At 31.9% G+C, this 15,967-nt stretch overlaps 1 protein-coding gene across 1 annotated transcript in view; it reads right to left on the bottom strand.

Moving 5' to 3' along the window:
• The window catches only part of LOC123706802, a 28,631-nt gene that overhangs the window by 6,731 nt on the left and 5,933 nt on the right, over positions 1-15,967 (bottom strand). The window lies entirely within an intron of this gene.

Here is a 15,967-nt window from a genome sequence, read left to right as displayed (position 1 = left end):
ATGTAAACGGAGATTCTATAACCAGAATTTCAACCTTGGAATATCTGTGGATAGGCACGCTATTCGAAATTCAAATAATATTTATTCGAAAGTAGTTAATTTTAATTCAAATTCAGTCATTTGTTTTTTTGTGAAATTTTTGGTAGTTATTGTTACCATAGATAAAATGAATGTTTTTAAATGGTTGAAAATTCAATATCCGAACAAAACGCTTTTACTGACTTCATCTTCATCCAGGAAACTTCTACAGGAAAGAAAAAAACAAGCTGCCATCAAAATGGCACAATTGTATAGATAATTTAGGCCACTACTTTGATTTTATATTTTATAAAATACTCCAAAATCATAGATTAACCTAAAATGTTGTAATAAATACTTTTGTTGGCATTTTGTAGTTTGATGTAATTCTTATATGATTAAAAAATGCTTTTAATCAACAAAAGTTAAATACCATATCATAGTACTATTTTTGACTGAATTAAAGTATATGACCTAAATATATAGTGATTCTAATATAGCTTAAATACATTTCATGTAAAACTTTAAACTAATTTAAATTTTGTCCTGAATCTATTTTAATATGACCAAAATCTACATTATAATTAAAAATAAAATAAATCAGTGGCGCTACAAGGCTTTTAAGCTCTGAATTTGATCTTATCTCAGATCTGTTTAATGATCATTTGTCTAAAGGTAAGTAGATAATCAGCCTTCTGAACCTGACACATGCCATCGACTTTTTGGATCTGAGGCAAGCCGGTTACATCAGGATGTTTTCCTTCACCGTTCGAGGGAATGTTAAATGCTCACATAGAAAGAAAGTCCGGAGCACAGTCGGGGATCGAACCTACAACCTCAGGGATGAGAGTCGCACGCTGAAACTGCTGGACCAACACTGCTGTCTACATTATAATTAGAGATAATAAAACACTATCATTATCTTGCTTTATCCCTCTTTGTTGAAAACTTCTTTTAAATTGAATGAGGATTTTATTCCTTACACATGTCCTGTCCTGAAGACAAATGATGCTATTATAAGGAACCACGTGTTTTCAGATACTGTTGCAGGAACCATCAATTAGTCTAGTGTATTTTTAAATGCCTTTATTGAGAAGTCTAATGTGGGCGTCGCGTTGGTTGCTGGTTGATAAAGACTCGAATGTAAAAATAGGTTATTTTATTGTTATAATGAGCTTTAAAATATCCTCGTACAGAGATGGACACATTAGCCTAATCGTCTGCCTATAAAGAAAAATCGTCAATGAAAGAATCAGGATATAGACGCCTTTATATTGTTACGAAGACGGGTCGACTGCAATGTTTCTAGATTTTTCTACTAGTTAGAGAACTTTTCAGCAGGCTAGAATATGATTTCTGACCGTTTCAGGACAGGCTCAATCACATATCAGTTAATTGTAATTTCCATAATGTTACCATAGTTTTCAGGAAGCTGAAACATTTTTTCAGTCCGTTTCAGAACATGTGCAGTCGAGTGGTGCAGTTTTCAGGAGACCCGTTTTCAGGCGTTTTCAGGCCTAGTTATACCCCTTTGATGAAGGAATATTCTAGACCAAACTTTCTAGGTGTGAGACAAGGACGAAATCATACGAGAGAGAGAGAGAGGAGATTGGAACTTTCTCGAAACTAAACTGAGCACTCTAGACGGAAGGACGGAGCAACGTGCGAAAGAGACAAAGAGTGCGGACGTTCTAGAATTGTGCAATCGCTACTCAGTAGCAAGCCCGCCTAGAAAGTTCTCGAATATTGTTTAGAATTATTCCCAGGGATATATAAGCGAGCCGAAACGCGACTAGTCACCATTAGTTTGGAATGCGATAACAAGAGAGAAACACCGAAGCGATAAAGTACTGTGTGAAGTGTGCATAAGTGAAGTAATAAGTGATTGTGTTTTTGTGTGTTATTAGTGCATCTCTGCAATTAATTTGTGCCTATAAATTCCTCATTGATCTATCAAGAAATAAACCCTTGAAAAAATCCACGGCATTTTCTATCCGATCCCCGAGCTCGTAACAATATGATAACCACAGATATCAATAAATATTGATCAAATGTTCGTCGAATCTCAAATGTTATAGATAATAATTATATATATATATATATATATATTTTATTAATTGAGAAGATTTATAGTTTATAACTAATTATGTACTAAATATGAAACAACTTTGTACGCCAATCAAAAATATCTTTAGGTCCATATAAACAAGTACATAATAATTAGGTGGATCGATACAATTGCGTTAATTTAATAAAATATACTAACTATATTTTGTGTCCAGGGACAAGAAATAAATTATGTGAACAAATACGATGATAAAACAGTGTTTGTATCTCTAGAATTTACCTTAGAACTATTCATTTCATTACAACAGCTAAGATATTACGACTCACGAGTTTATTCTAAGGATTGTAAAAGTAAGTCTGATTGTTCATTAAAATTGTACATAGTATATGTCCCTTGGGAACGCTTTTATCTTTATTGTGTTTAATCTAATATAAAATCCAGAATTACTTGCACTTATCTATGTTAAATTAGCTCGTGTTAAGTAAAATTGAAATTTGTTATTCGAATGTATTTTAAAAATGTATTTAAACTATTTGTAAGTAAGTTAAGTTGACAGATTGACGTTGTTTTTTTTCTAGTGTCTAAATCAAAAAACCTTTGCACAACTACGGCCTATATGGCAGTCACGGATGTTAACGCGTCGAATCAAGGTTAAAATATTCGGATTCAACGTCAAATCTGTGCTGCTCTATGGGTGTGAAACGTGGAAGGTCACCAAACACATCTCGCACCGACTGCAAGTCTTCGTTAACCGCTGTCTTCGCCGTATTCTGAACATCTACTGGCCTGAAAAGATCTCTAACGAGCAACTTTGGGAGCGCTGTCGAGAAACCCCGATCAGCCAGCAGATCAAGCGACGCAAATGGAGTTGGATAGGCCATAAACTCCGAAGGGATCTCAATCATATTCCCAAGCAGGCGCTTGATTGGAATCCGCGGAAAGTGGAAGCGTGGCCGTCCCAAACAAACCTGGCACCGAACAGTTGCGGACGAGGCAAAGAGAGCCGGAAAGACTTGGAGCGAGCTGAATCACGAGGCTCAAGACCGAACGCGATGGAGACTCACTGTGGACGCCTTCTGCCCTATCTAAGGGTTATAGGACATTAAGTCTAGTAACACTAAAACATTTTACTATCTACCAACAACAAAAATATATTTATTTTTATTAATTGCAATGGCAAAGTTTTAATTATCGAACGATTCCGATTGCTAGGTATCTTAAAAGATATCTTAAAAGGTATTAACAGTACAGGTAAAAGAATCTATCAGTTGTTCCTAAGTTTGTCACATTTGTTTAAGCCTAGAACTGTATTTTCTAGTATACATTATTTGAGAAGTGTATGGCGGTATCTGAGCACACTAACATCTTATTATGAATTACGATACGTGTTCGATGAGAAATGAGAAACTTTTTCATATCACCAGAATAACAAGGGCCCATGAACCGTGAGTCATTGCTCAGGCTCGTGTTACACTTTGATTGAATTCTCCTGAAGATAATGTTACACGATTTATTATCTACTATAACTTCTAAGAATTAAACTTTTCGGTGACAACACCTGTATGATGGTACTTACGACAGGCCTATGAACGCTGAGAAAAGATACGCCTACATACTTATTATAATAATATTTAAGAAATACTGCTTCATAGTGTTTTATTTCTTGTTATATAAAAACACTCGATTTATCTTTAATATCTATTTATGTTGTTTTTTCAATGAAAAAAATTATTGTGAATTATGAAAGGGTTTTTTAAGCAAACGGGATTTAAGGATTCTCACCTTAAGGGATACCTCACATGAAGGTATTTCTTTAATTAGATTAGTGTTCACACAATTACCTAGCTTCTAGTTAAACCACTGAGTTATGGCAAATTGAAAATAATGGAATTTTCTTCCTAGTAACGACAAAGACAAATTAAATTAGGTTTACTAACATTCAATCTTAATATATATAAATTACGCGTCAGGTTGTTTGGGTCTGCTATGTACTCCTAAACCAATTAACTGATTTCTATCAATATCTTCATTCAATATTCATCAATATATATATATTTTTTTTTTCTACTGTACGTGTGTATGTCACTGAACTGCTCTGAAACCGCTGGACCGATTTGAATGTTTTTTTTGTATGCGTTGGGGTGGAGCCCATGATGGCTTAGATTCACAAATCAGCCCGGCAGATGGCGCTGTAGTCGGTATTTTCATAATTAGTTTAATATCCTAATTACTTGAAATATTATGCAGGACAACGTCTGTCGGGTACACTAGTTATTATACATTAAAGAATTCGAAATTGCGGTATGGCGGTGGTTGAAAAACTTCCAGCCGGTCCTATTTTTCAAAACCCAAAACATAGTACATGTATACTTAAACAAAGGCATTTCTCGTGTGTATATATGTTGGAACTATATTTTGTTATATCCTCGACACAGCAAATTCACGAGTGCAACAGCTGAAAAATTGTTTAAATTAAGTTTAACATATAATTAGTTTGAAAGCAGATACATAATAATATATTTGATTTCTATCAATATCTTCATTCAATATTCATCAATATATATATATATATTTTTTTTTCTACACTATTGCATACATAATAATATATTTTTTTGTCTAAAATTAAATTTGCTTGTAAAAAGGCCAAACTTTGAGGAGAGTTTTCTATTATTCATTTCATAATTTGTTTCCGGGACATAAAGTGGTTGAGGTCAATTGCTGTTTCAAAATTAATTAAGTATACCGCCTTTAAACATAAATTAATTAAGTCTTGAGGCGAGAGTAAAAATATTTTTTTTCTAAGTTTACCTATGAATTATATAATAATCCGGCTCAAATAACTGAAGCAGAGCTTCATTACCGGACGTCAAGGCAAAAAAACAGAATATTCGAATCACCTTGACGTCCGTCGTTTCACAAATGAGCTTTTCTTAAGGCAGTTGTAACGCACTTGCGAGCCTTCTGAAAAATGGCTGTGTTGAGTGGCCATGGGCGGAGCGGTATCACTTACGAGTAACATCAGGTTGCCTCCTATTATTTAAAATATATCATATTAGTTCGTTCTGTATATAATTTCCTTTACTAAAAGGTACGTAAACAATTATGGCGTCTTCTAGTTAATAGTACTTCTACTATTATTTATTTATTTAATCACCGATCGTTACATTTATACAAAAACAAATAACATGTTACATAAAAAATATAAGGAATGCAACGGGCGGCCTTATCGCTAATAAGCGAACTCTTTCCGGCAACGCTAGTAAGTAAAATAAACTAAAAACTGAATATGATGGGTATCGGGAAAGAAGTGCATAAGTAAATTTTATAAAAAAAATTATAGAGTTACAATCTAAAATAATAAAAAATATATATTAATAAAACTAACTAAAAAGCTCAAAGGTTCATGAATTGCGATGAGCTCATAAATACAAAAGAATGCATTAAGAAATAAAAGAATAACGTAAATCACTATTGAGCAAATAAGGATATGGTTAAGAAATGTTTATGAAGAAGACTTTAAAAAGATGTTAGGAAAGTAGCCAAACGTTGGGCAGCCTATTCCACAATATAATGGCGGAGATACTAAACGAATTGCCTAAGAAAGATGAGCTGTGAGATGGAACTTCCAAAAAGCATCCATTGGAGGAGCGTAATATATAGCTGAGATTTTAAAAAGATTTTTTAAAATAAGAGGGACTTTTGGGATTAAAAAGAATTGAGCATAGAAGTTGATAAAAATGAGTGCCACGTTTGAGCTACCTGCGGAATTTAGACACATCATAATATTTCCTAAAACCAAATGTATGACGTATGCAGAACTTATATTACTAAAAAATAAACGTTCAAATATTATTTTTACACGTATTAAAAATCACTATTATATCATAATAATTTAAAAATAAATCCTAAAACTTGATCAGTTCTGAAAGCTAATCTAATTCACAATGTCCTTAAAAGACTTCTTTAAGCTCTAAGTATTGAACCAATCAAGATTACACAAAACTTTAACTGTCGGTATGAAAAAAGCTTTTTAAGTTTCAGAAACCATTTCTGCCTCAAGCTGTTCAAAGAAATCGTAAAAAAATACGATTAACGAAATTTAATTTATTTTTTGCTTCTTAACAAGAAACAAGCGTTCTAAAATTTCCATACTTTTCTATTTACGTATTTGATTTACGCATTGCTAATAGATATGCTCATGGGATTCATGGATCTGTATTTACTTAGGAAATAAAAAACATATAATTACTGGCGCTACAACCTTTTTTGAGTCAGCTCAACCTTCGTAGGTGAGCCACCAGTGCCTCACACACACCGTCGACTTTCTGTGTTCGAATATTAAATACGTATATAGAAAATCCATTAAATTAATTAACAAACGGGATGTTTAGGTGCAGTGCTAGCTGTGAACTGGTGCCTTCATATCGACGATTTCCATTAGATTGTTTATCCACTTCATCGTCATATCGGAAAACCAGAACCTCAGGCTCGAGGTGATACAGACATCTGTCTGCCCCATACACCTCTAGAAAGCGGACAAACAACTAACAAGAATTAATAAATGTTCCGACAACAGACATACGTGGATAATCCATTTAGAATAACAAGGTAATATACGTTAACAATATTTGAATTATTCATTACTAAGTCTTAAGTTTAAACACCTTGAAAGCCTTAATCCAAAGCTTCAACATTACATATTTATTAAGGGATTGTCTATTGGCTAGGGGATGAAATAGATTATATAAGATAATAATAGCTCACTCTTGAATATTCATGTACAATTGTATATAGTTTAATTTCGTTTTTTATTGAAATAATGTATGAAATACTTATTTCAGTGATTCTTATATTGATTTTTATAAGCAAGTAGGTGATCAGCTACGCCATTAAGTTGGGTCTAAGCCTGGCGATGTTTCGGACAAGAAGAGACGAACTTTTCATTGACCGGATTTTCCGCAAGCAAGCTGAGCCTTATATATTTATCAAAGAAGAGGTTTTCGCAAGGGGATACGATCTATATACCTGTAGGTCATATATCCTTTCTTTTAAAAAGCGTTAACCTCCCTCAAAGACCGGCAACCCACTTATAGAATGCGTGCTGCGGGCTGCGGGGAATGCCTTATGCTGTCTTAAACCTATCTTATAAAATGAGGCACGTCGTTAGAACTAAGTCATGATTTTTACTGTGTGTATTTTTTATAACTTGATATTTTTCTATAACATGATGGACAGATATAAAGGCTTACTACGATCAATCATTGTTCGAGTCCATCAACGCATTTTGTTGGTATTTGTTATTTTCGTATACGTTTCACTCTAAAAAAAATCACTCATAGTTTTGCTGATATTAATACAAAATAATATCAGCAACCTCTTCATAACTACCCCAAGATTCTACCATCAGAACCTGTTAAATAAATTATTATGGTAATGCTAAAAATTCCTATTTGAAAAAGATTTTTAAGGAATCATAATAAAATTCTCAAAAAGTGTAAGTATGATCGCTACTACGTTGTCCTTAAGCTTTCGATTGCAACTTCTCAGAAATACCAAGCTTTTTCTGTACATAACTCAGCTACAACCAGCATTAACAAATGGTTCTGTAACCAATGCCTCTAGCTAGAAGGATGGGCATACACTCCTTATTTCCGAGGTGAAGTTTCTTCGAAGACCGGCTCTATAAGCGACGACGGTGTTTGACATAATCGCTTCTATGAAGAACATGAAGAGTACAACAAACTTAAGGGTGCACCGAATATAGCCGATAGAGTCCCGACCAAGGTATTTATTGAACTCACAAGCAGAAAGAGAAATCCCGGTGGCCCATAAGGGGTTTTACAGCCATTGATGATGGTGATGAAGTTTTAATTTTGAGTGCTGTAAGATTTTTATTCCATAATAGATAACGTACAACTTCAACTATTTTTATGTTATTTTTATTTATCTCCTAAAAATTTTTTTTAATGATAACGTTAATATAATTACGTTGAAACCTAATCAGTATGTCTAGCGCGCTACAACGCATAACTGAATTATAGAAATTTCAAAAACTGATTCGTTTTCAACGCCCACATTTACACAATTCCTAACATTCATCAAAAACCATTGTCTTATAAATATTTAAATTGGATATCGGACGCTATTATGAAATTGTTGTTTCGCTGAAAATTTATTTATTTTTAGTTTTCATTTGTTGAACTCAATTGTGTAGTTTTTCCAAATAAACACTTCACCATGGCTAAGATAGATGAAATATATTCCTTTACCTATATTTTACTTTTAATAATGTAACTTTTGTTAGGTTAATTTTATTAAACGGAGTCTAATCTCGTATAACTAACATTTATATAACAAAATAAACAATTGTAATTTTTGATTTGGGAATTTACACATCACAAAGGAACGATAAATCGTTATATTGCATTTATTAATGACTTGACGTTATCAAAAAATTCTTGTTAAAATCCGATCGATAGAAATGTTATAAAAATAAATCAGTGCCGCTACAACCTTTTTAGGTCTAGGCCTCAGTGTCAATCTAATAGGCAAGGAGATCAGCCTCCTGTGCCTGACTCACGTCAAGTTTTTGGGTCTATAGCAAGCCGGTTTCCTCACGATGTTTTCCTTTATCGTAATGCTACCAGAGACCAAAGCTATATATCAGTTAAAGTTTGTACCGAGGAAAATTTTTACTTAGAAGAATTGAGATACATATTCTGTCGGGTGGAGGTTATAAATATTTAAACGTGTGGAAACCCTTATACACTAGTTTTATTATTTTAGACATCTACCATATGTCCTATTTAGATCATAAAGATATTTTATGACTCGCCTAATACACGTTTAGTAGCAATAAAATGACATTACAGCGCTTGAGGATGTTAAGTATATTTTTGCAATAAGTCAACTGTCAAAGGTTGTTTTTTTATATAATAGCCTGCTATTACATAAAAAAAGGATCCCGCCCGTTTTTTAATTGTTCACCTAATGTTGAGTGATACCGCCGCCTATGGGCTTGCAAGTGCGTTGCCGGCCTTTTAAGTAATAAATGTAAAATTTGAAGCATTTCATTTGTTTTTTGACGTTCATAAGTGTACATTGTGTTACCTATGTGAATAAATGATATTGAATTTTTTAAGAATTAGTACGCTCCTTTCTTGAAGGAGGCGAATTGGTTCGGAAATACTTTACTTTAAGGCTGGTTTCACATAGTGTGCGGCAAAAACTGCACTGAACAACTCTGAACACATGGTAAATACGAAAGAAGATGCAGAGACACCCCACATCTCTACGCACCACCAATCAATGCGTACGGAAAGTGGTCGTTAACGATTCGAATCGCTCTTCGTTGAATACGGTCAAGCGGAAGGAACTGGAACTGGGGAGCTTCTGCAACCCATGTTTATGGTGAAGACTGTCTCTACGGTCGAGTATACACTCAGAATAATCATGAGATACGGATCTTATTTTTTTGATTGGACTATTTATTTATTAACTGCCAACGCCTTTATACATAAATTCTATAACAGAAAAAATTTATATCTTTAATAGTAGGCACAGATATTTATGAAAATATAATATAGACTTAAAAAGAAGATTAAAGACAAACTAAATGTTGTTTAGTTTTTCTTTCTCTTTTCATTATTAGATTTGCTACTGTTAAACAAATTCAATCAAATCTTTATCAAAATTTACCCAGTTATTCTTGAGAATACTCAACTATATATATATACAACTATGTATAACTAATATATAATAACCGGATTATTTAATGCATTTAATTATAAAGAATAAAAAACTATTAAGACACAAATATTTTTAACGGTGAACTAAAAATATATCCCGCACTTTACGATTGTAATATGATCCCAATCTTAAACGCTTAAAAATTTTGAATTCGCGTCCTACTTTGCATACGTTAAGTGCTGAGAAAAATCCAAAATTTACTGTAATACTATGTCAGAGTTTTATCCGACCGTGAGCTTGTTTGTTACACTTTTATGCATAAGCGCCTCGACACAACAAACGACTACGCGGCCTCCCACCGACTATGAGGACGACGGAGTCAAGGAGAGAGTGGATACAGACAGACCGGTGCAGGGTACTGGAGGAAAATGGAAGAGGCTTACATCCAGAAATGGGCCGAATAAAGAGGCTGATGATGTTGATGAATTAGGTTTTGGGCTCTAATTTAAAATTATGGGTAAAATGATTTATAATTTTTATAATATTACTTAAAATCTGCTGACTATTTTAGAACATTTTGTCTAAATTAAATATTATATATAGAAACGTATTTATTATTTATATTATATTTTCCGAAGCGTGGGCCAAGTTTTGCCTAAAAAATAGGTAATTTTTATCTTTTATTTTATATTTTTACAGTTGCAAGAAATACAGTAAAATTAAAATAATAAATAAAAAGAACTGGGCAACTGGAGACCTTATTACTAGCGATCTCTTCTAGGCAACCACTGCAAGGAAAAAATAATTCATGCAAGAAGTGCAAAACTACATAATATTTATTTATTTAGGCGTTTCTTTAAAACACTTAAAATCTAATTAAAAAAATATTAATTCAACTAAGGGATATTGTGGTATATATAATATATTAATTTGGTTTCGTTACCAAATTAATAATCTATATAATTCTTTAACCCTTATATATACCTAAAATTTAAAACAGTCAGTGTTAGATTCCTTAATGTTTAATTTTTACTACTACTATTTTAGGACAAGTAGATGTTATTTTATACAGCTTGATTCATATATATTGTTTTGTCTATCTTTAAGATAAAAGTGGGCGAGCTAATGACTTTGCTAATGTAACATTAACCAGATCTCGAAACAAAGAATTTGTAGATCGTAAGGTGACAAGACGGTACCGGATACGTAGGTAGGACTATTATGTCACTGATTTTCGATTTTACTGTACATATTATACAATCGTTTGCATAATTAAATAAAACATAAAATAAATTTCTAAAAAGCTTCAGTGTCATAGCTATCCCGTAGATAGCTAGCCATGTCATACTCGTGAACGGCTGCTACTTATGGTGACTGGTCGGAATTGAATTCGTGAATGCGGTGATAATAGTTATTTTGACTATGTATTTGCGTGTAGATATCACGAGAATGTAAGTGCGTGCTCCTATTTCACCATGGCTACTGCTGATAGAGGACAATCTTTGATTGTTTTTTCGTTTATATATATATTATTATTATTATAATTAATTACTTTAAGATGTCATGTGGAACATGGTGTAATGGTTGCAGCTCAAACAACAAACAAACATTTTGTGAAACAAAACCGTGTTTTGTAAACTAGGCGATTAAAAAGAGTGTTGGAGAGTTTATTGCCAGTTCTTCTCTACCGTTCTACACCCTTGATTTAAGAACTGGCAGTAAATGTAAAATTTGAAGCGTTTTATATCAATTTCTTCATTGACTTTCATAAGTATACGTTGTGTTACCTAAATCAATAAATTATATTGAATTTGAATTTGCTATGTTTCTTCATAAACCGTGCAACAGTATGTTCAAATCTTGTTTAAATTCAGTAACCTAGGCTATGTTTGAGACATATCAAGAAACCAGACACAGTTTTATCTCCACTAAGCGCTCTTATTTTGGGTTCGACGCTCCACTAAACCGAATGGCTAGATTGTAATCGGCTGCAGGATATTATCATGATATTATTTCGGATCGCTCATCCAATTACAGGAAGGGCATTTTGTTTTCACTTCCATATGTTTTTTTTAGTTTGTGCACACCGTCCGCACACAATGCAAATAAATCAATATAAACGTAGAGGTTGTATTAACACTCGTCCTGAGTTCTTACATAGAGAAATAATATTAATATTAATCCTAGTATCCCAATTAATCTAAAGTGAAAGAATATGATTGTGCCTATAAAACCCTTAACCAAGCGTCATACACCATGAGCAGTCAATTGATTCGCTGTAGTATCTTTATGTTATCGTGTTTTCTTGGTTTTATAAGGGGAGTGATTATGGAGTGAAATGCAAAGACAGTTGACAGTTTTTAAGAACATCAACATTTTGTTCTTTTGTACTTGATAATCCTTGATTTAGGAAACTCGTGATAAATATTTCTAACTTTAACTAATATATAACTCTAGTTATAACAGAGAAAACCTCCTAGATCTTTTTTAAAGTTGTTAAAATTTTTTTTTGAGATTCCTAACTGATGAATTATAAGCGAGTATTGAGTTTAAAATACTTTTTCATTCAAATTGTCATTTTAAACCTTAAAAAAGGCTTTTGTCGAATGTCCTTTGAAAAACTTGAATCGGCTTATAAACGAAGAAATTTCTATTTGAAGCACATAAGTGGTACGTTGTTGCTTTGTGGGATTATTTTGACTTTTAATGTTTAGTTATTAATTATTTGATATTGAATAAATATTTTAGTCATCTCGTAATTTAACTGCTATTTTATATCACAAGGATGATGAAAATAAAACTAAAATGTCCTATTTCATAAAAAACACAATTTGTTTGTATGATTATTATTATTAAGTTTTACTAATGAAAAAATAATTCAGTGGCGCTACAACTCTATAGGGTTTTTGGCCTCTGACTGCACTTGCTTTAATAAATTTTTTCATAGACAGTAGAGCCTTCTGCTTCTGAAACACGTCACCATTTTTGACGTGGAAATGCATGATTACTCTCGATCTTTTCTTTAATAAGATTGGTTCGTAAGATTAAGTAGTAACTGCACACATTGAAACCACAAGTGAAGCACACGACCTCAGTTGCAAGTAATGGGACATAATTCATTGCTACCAATTGCCTAGTTCGAACATAAAATGCCTAGTGAAAAGAACTGTGGAGTTGGTTTGTGGACTTCCAGCCATTACTGTAGGTATCTGTTTTCGGCAAACAGAAAGATGCTGCGTTGCATTGTTAAATCTAATTTCTTATTATCTTCTTTAAATTTGAATATCTAAAATTAAAATTCTTGTTCATATTTAATGTATGTTTAGGGTTTATCATTTCGACCCTTTTTTGTTTATTCTTACAAAGGGATCTCGAAAAATATTTGGCTTGATGACAAAAAATATAATGTCGAGACGGGAATGCATCCTTTGAATTTTTTCCTTTATTAATTAAGTCTATAATAAAAAAATTCCGTGTAAGAGCATTGTACGTTTTAGAATTTTCTTTCTTTTACAACATATTAAATGCTATTATATGCTATTTATATCTCGACAATCTTAAAAAGTCTTATCATACTTAACAACGTCAAATTTTAATATACTATAAATACACGATGTATGAAAAAAATAGTTTTTCGAATTCTTCGCGGTTATAACGGGTTAAACAGTACTTATCCGGAGCTGGATGTATTTGGTAGCAGGCTGATCAATTGAAAAGAAGGCCTATCTCATATCTAAGACGATTTTTTGTTGTATTTTTTTTTTTGCTTTATGAAGCAAAAATTATGTACTGGTATTGTATTTTATTTTATATTTTTTGTGACATTTATGTATACCAAAATTAACATATATTTTAGAAAAGATAGCTTGTACTGTAAACATGGTATTACGTATGATGTGGTAAACTTTAATAAATAAATAAGATTTGTATTTTGATTTGTAACGAATAAACACAAAAAGTACTGGACTGAATGTTTCATTTATCCCGGGTAACATATGATCGTCGCCGTCGAAGACCGCAATTTTTTTTATCAAACTTTATTGCAAGACAAATAATGTATAACATTAAATAGTGCAACGGGTATCGGTATCGAACGAAAACTTTTAATATATTTTTTGATTTATATGAAACTATAACGTCTTAGATAATACTAAAAATTCACTTAAAATATTGGCATATTTATGTGCATTTTTATTGAAATGGAATGAAAATTTTTCAGTATACGTCACGATTTGAATAATATACAAGTGTTTATTGGTTAAAAGAGTAATATAAGCTTTCTATGCTATGCCATTTGCACAAGTAATTATTATTTCTAGGTAGAAATATGTCTTTAAGGATAAATTTATCCTTATAAACAAAAGGGCATTAAAAAAATATTACAGCGAGATAATTTTTAGTCTCCAACACGTAAGATATTATTATATTAATATATCTTTGTAAACTGGGTAAAGCAATTAAGTTATGTAAAAATACACGTAATTGGGAAACAAACTAAAAGATATTAAAATTAAATTGATGTCAATACATTAAGTTCTGTAAACATAGGTAATTTTTATAAGAATTTATAAATCATATTTGTGTGAACTTTCATTCTAGAACGTTCATGTAATAAAATATAAGTAAATTCCGAAATAGTTTAATAATCAAAGGAATTAATATAAACTTTTATGTATTTATGAAAACCATACATAATAATTTTGATAATTTTAACTATTCAGAATAATTACGCTTTATCAGAATTAAATTACGATCACCCTTAACCCGCAGGATCAGGATTTTGTTTCGATTATGTTGGACATTTAAAAATAACTTTACATTTATATATAGATAGTTTTGGAATATTATATCGTTTTAACGAGCGAAAGGGTTTTACTTAAAACATTGTCAAGTTATTATTATTTTTCCTACCATCTCCACTTAACAGCCTAGACTAGTCTAGTTTGAAATTTAATATTAATGAAATAGTGCCTCTAATCAGCGCTTTAGATATTTACAATTAATTCACAGTCACTGGACATAGATCTGTAACCCTATAGTAAATCGTAAACCGCATTCAAATGTTTTAGCACAAGAATAAGAAAAGTTTCAAACTCACCAGCAAGCACGATCGCGAACAGAGTGGTTAGGGTGGAAGGTGTCATCTTAACAGAACTTTTTCGTACAATGCCGTGCGTGATACGCGTTCCCGCCTTTTAGCTAGGGCAGAGCCCGCCCTAATGCGTTGGTGTGAAAAAAAAACGCTGATAGCTGATACATGCTTATTTGCTTCGTCACATGCTAAATGTCAAGACGGATTATGTATAATATTAATTAATTGTAAAGATATTTAAATATACACTTGCGCAAATAACATTTATTTTTATAAATTACACGCGAAATGTATAATTTTAGCCGAATAATGTTTTTTACCAAAGATTACATATTTATTAATAAATTTAAATAAAAGATTTAACGTTTTCAAAGTTTACCTTCCCCTGAGAGTAGACAAGAAATGTTTGTTGTTTCACTCAGTTTTGATTAATTTGATTGAACACATGATAATACAAAATAATTAAATTATTAACTATTTCGATTCTTATTCCTTTAATCTGCATACAACGATGTAACATTGTACGGAATATTTTTAAATGGGAAGTTGCAAAAAGTCTACTACAAAGTGTTATTTATAGCCAATAATAACATTATAACCATAAATGAATTATAGCCGTTTTAATAGCAAATTCCATTATTTTTCTTCCTGTTTAAAACCAATTATGCTTGTTTTATGATTTATATGCAATATTAAAGAGTAAATGCAATGTAACAAATGAACGCGGTTAAAATTCTCTAAAGCAAAAATTAACATTTCTTAACAGACAAAAAATATTGAAAACTAGACGGTATGTTCCATGGACACAGATTTAAAATCATTTTAGATATAATACAAAACTGTTGGTACAATCATTGATATGAATAAGAATAGGTGATGCCCGATGCAAGTCCGTCGCCAAAGCTCTCTTTTTGCACAATTCAAATCCAGATTCAATACTGCGTTAAATTTCAACTTTAATGCTTTTGTATTAGTATTACTCCATTTAAATGTCACGTAGCCTAATAGGGCAGAAAATTTTCTTCGTTTTATTGATAATTTTCTTTTATATGTATATAATATTTTTTTACAGGCAAGGTGAGCTTTTTGTGCTTTACGCA

Source organism: Pieris brassicae, chromosome 1, assembly GCF_905147105.1.
Source record: "Pieris brassicae chromosome 1, ilPieBrab1.1, whole genome shotgun sequence".
In the NCBI taxonomy this organism is placed as follows: Eukaryota; Metazoa; Arthropoda; class Insecta; order Lepidoptera; family Pieridae; genus Pieris; species Pieris brassicae.
This window is presented reverse-complemented; position numbering and strand designations above follow the sequence as displayed.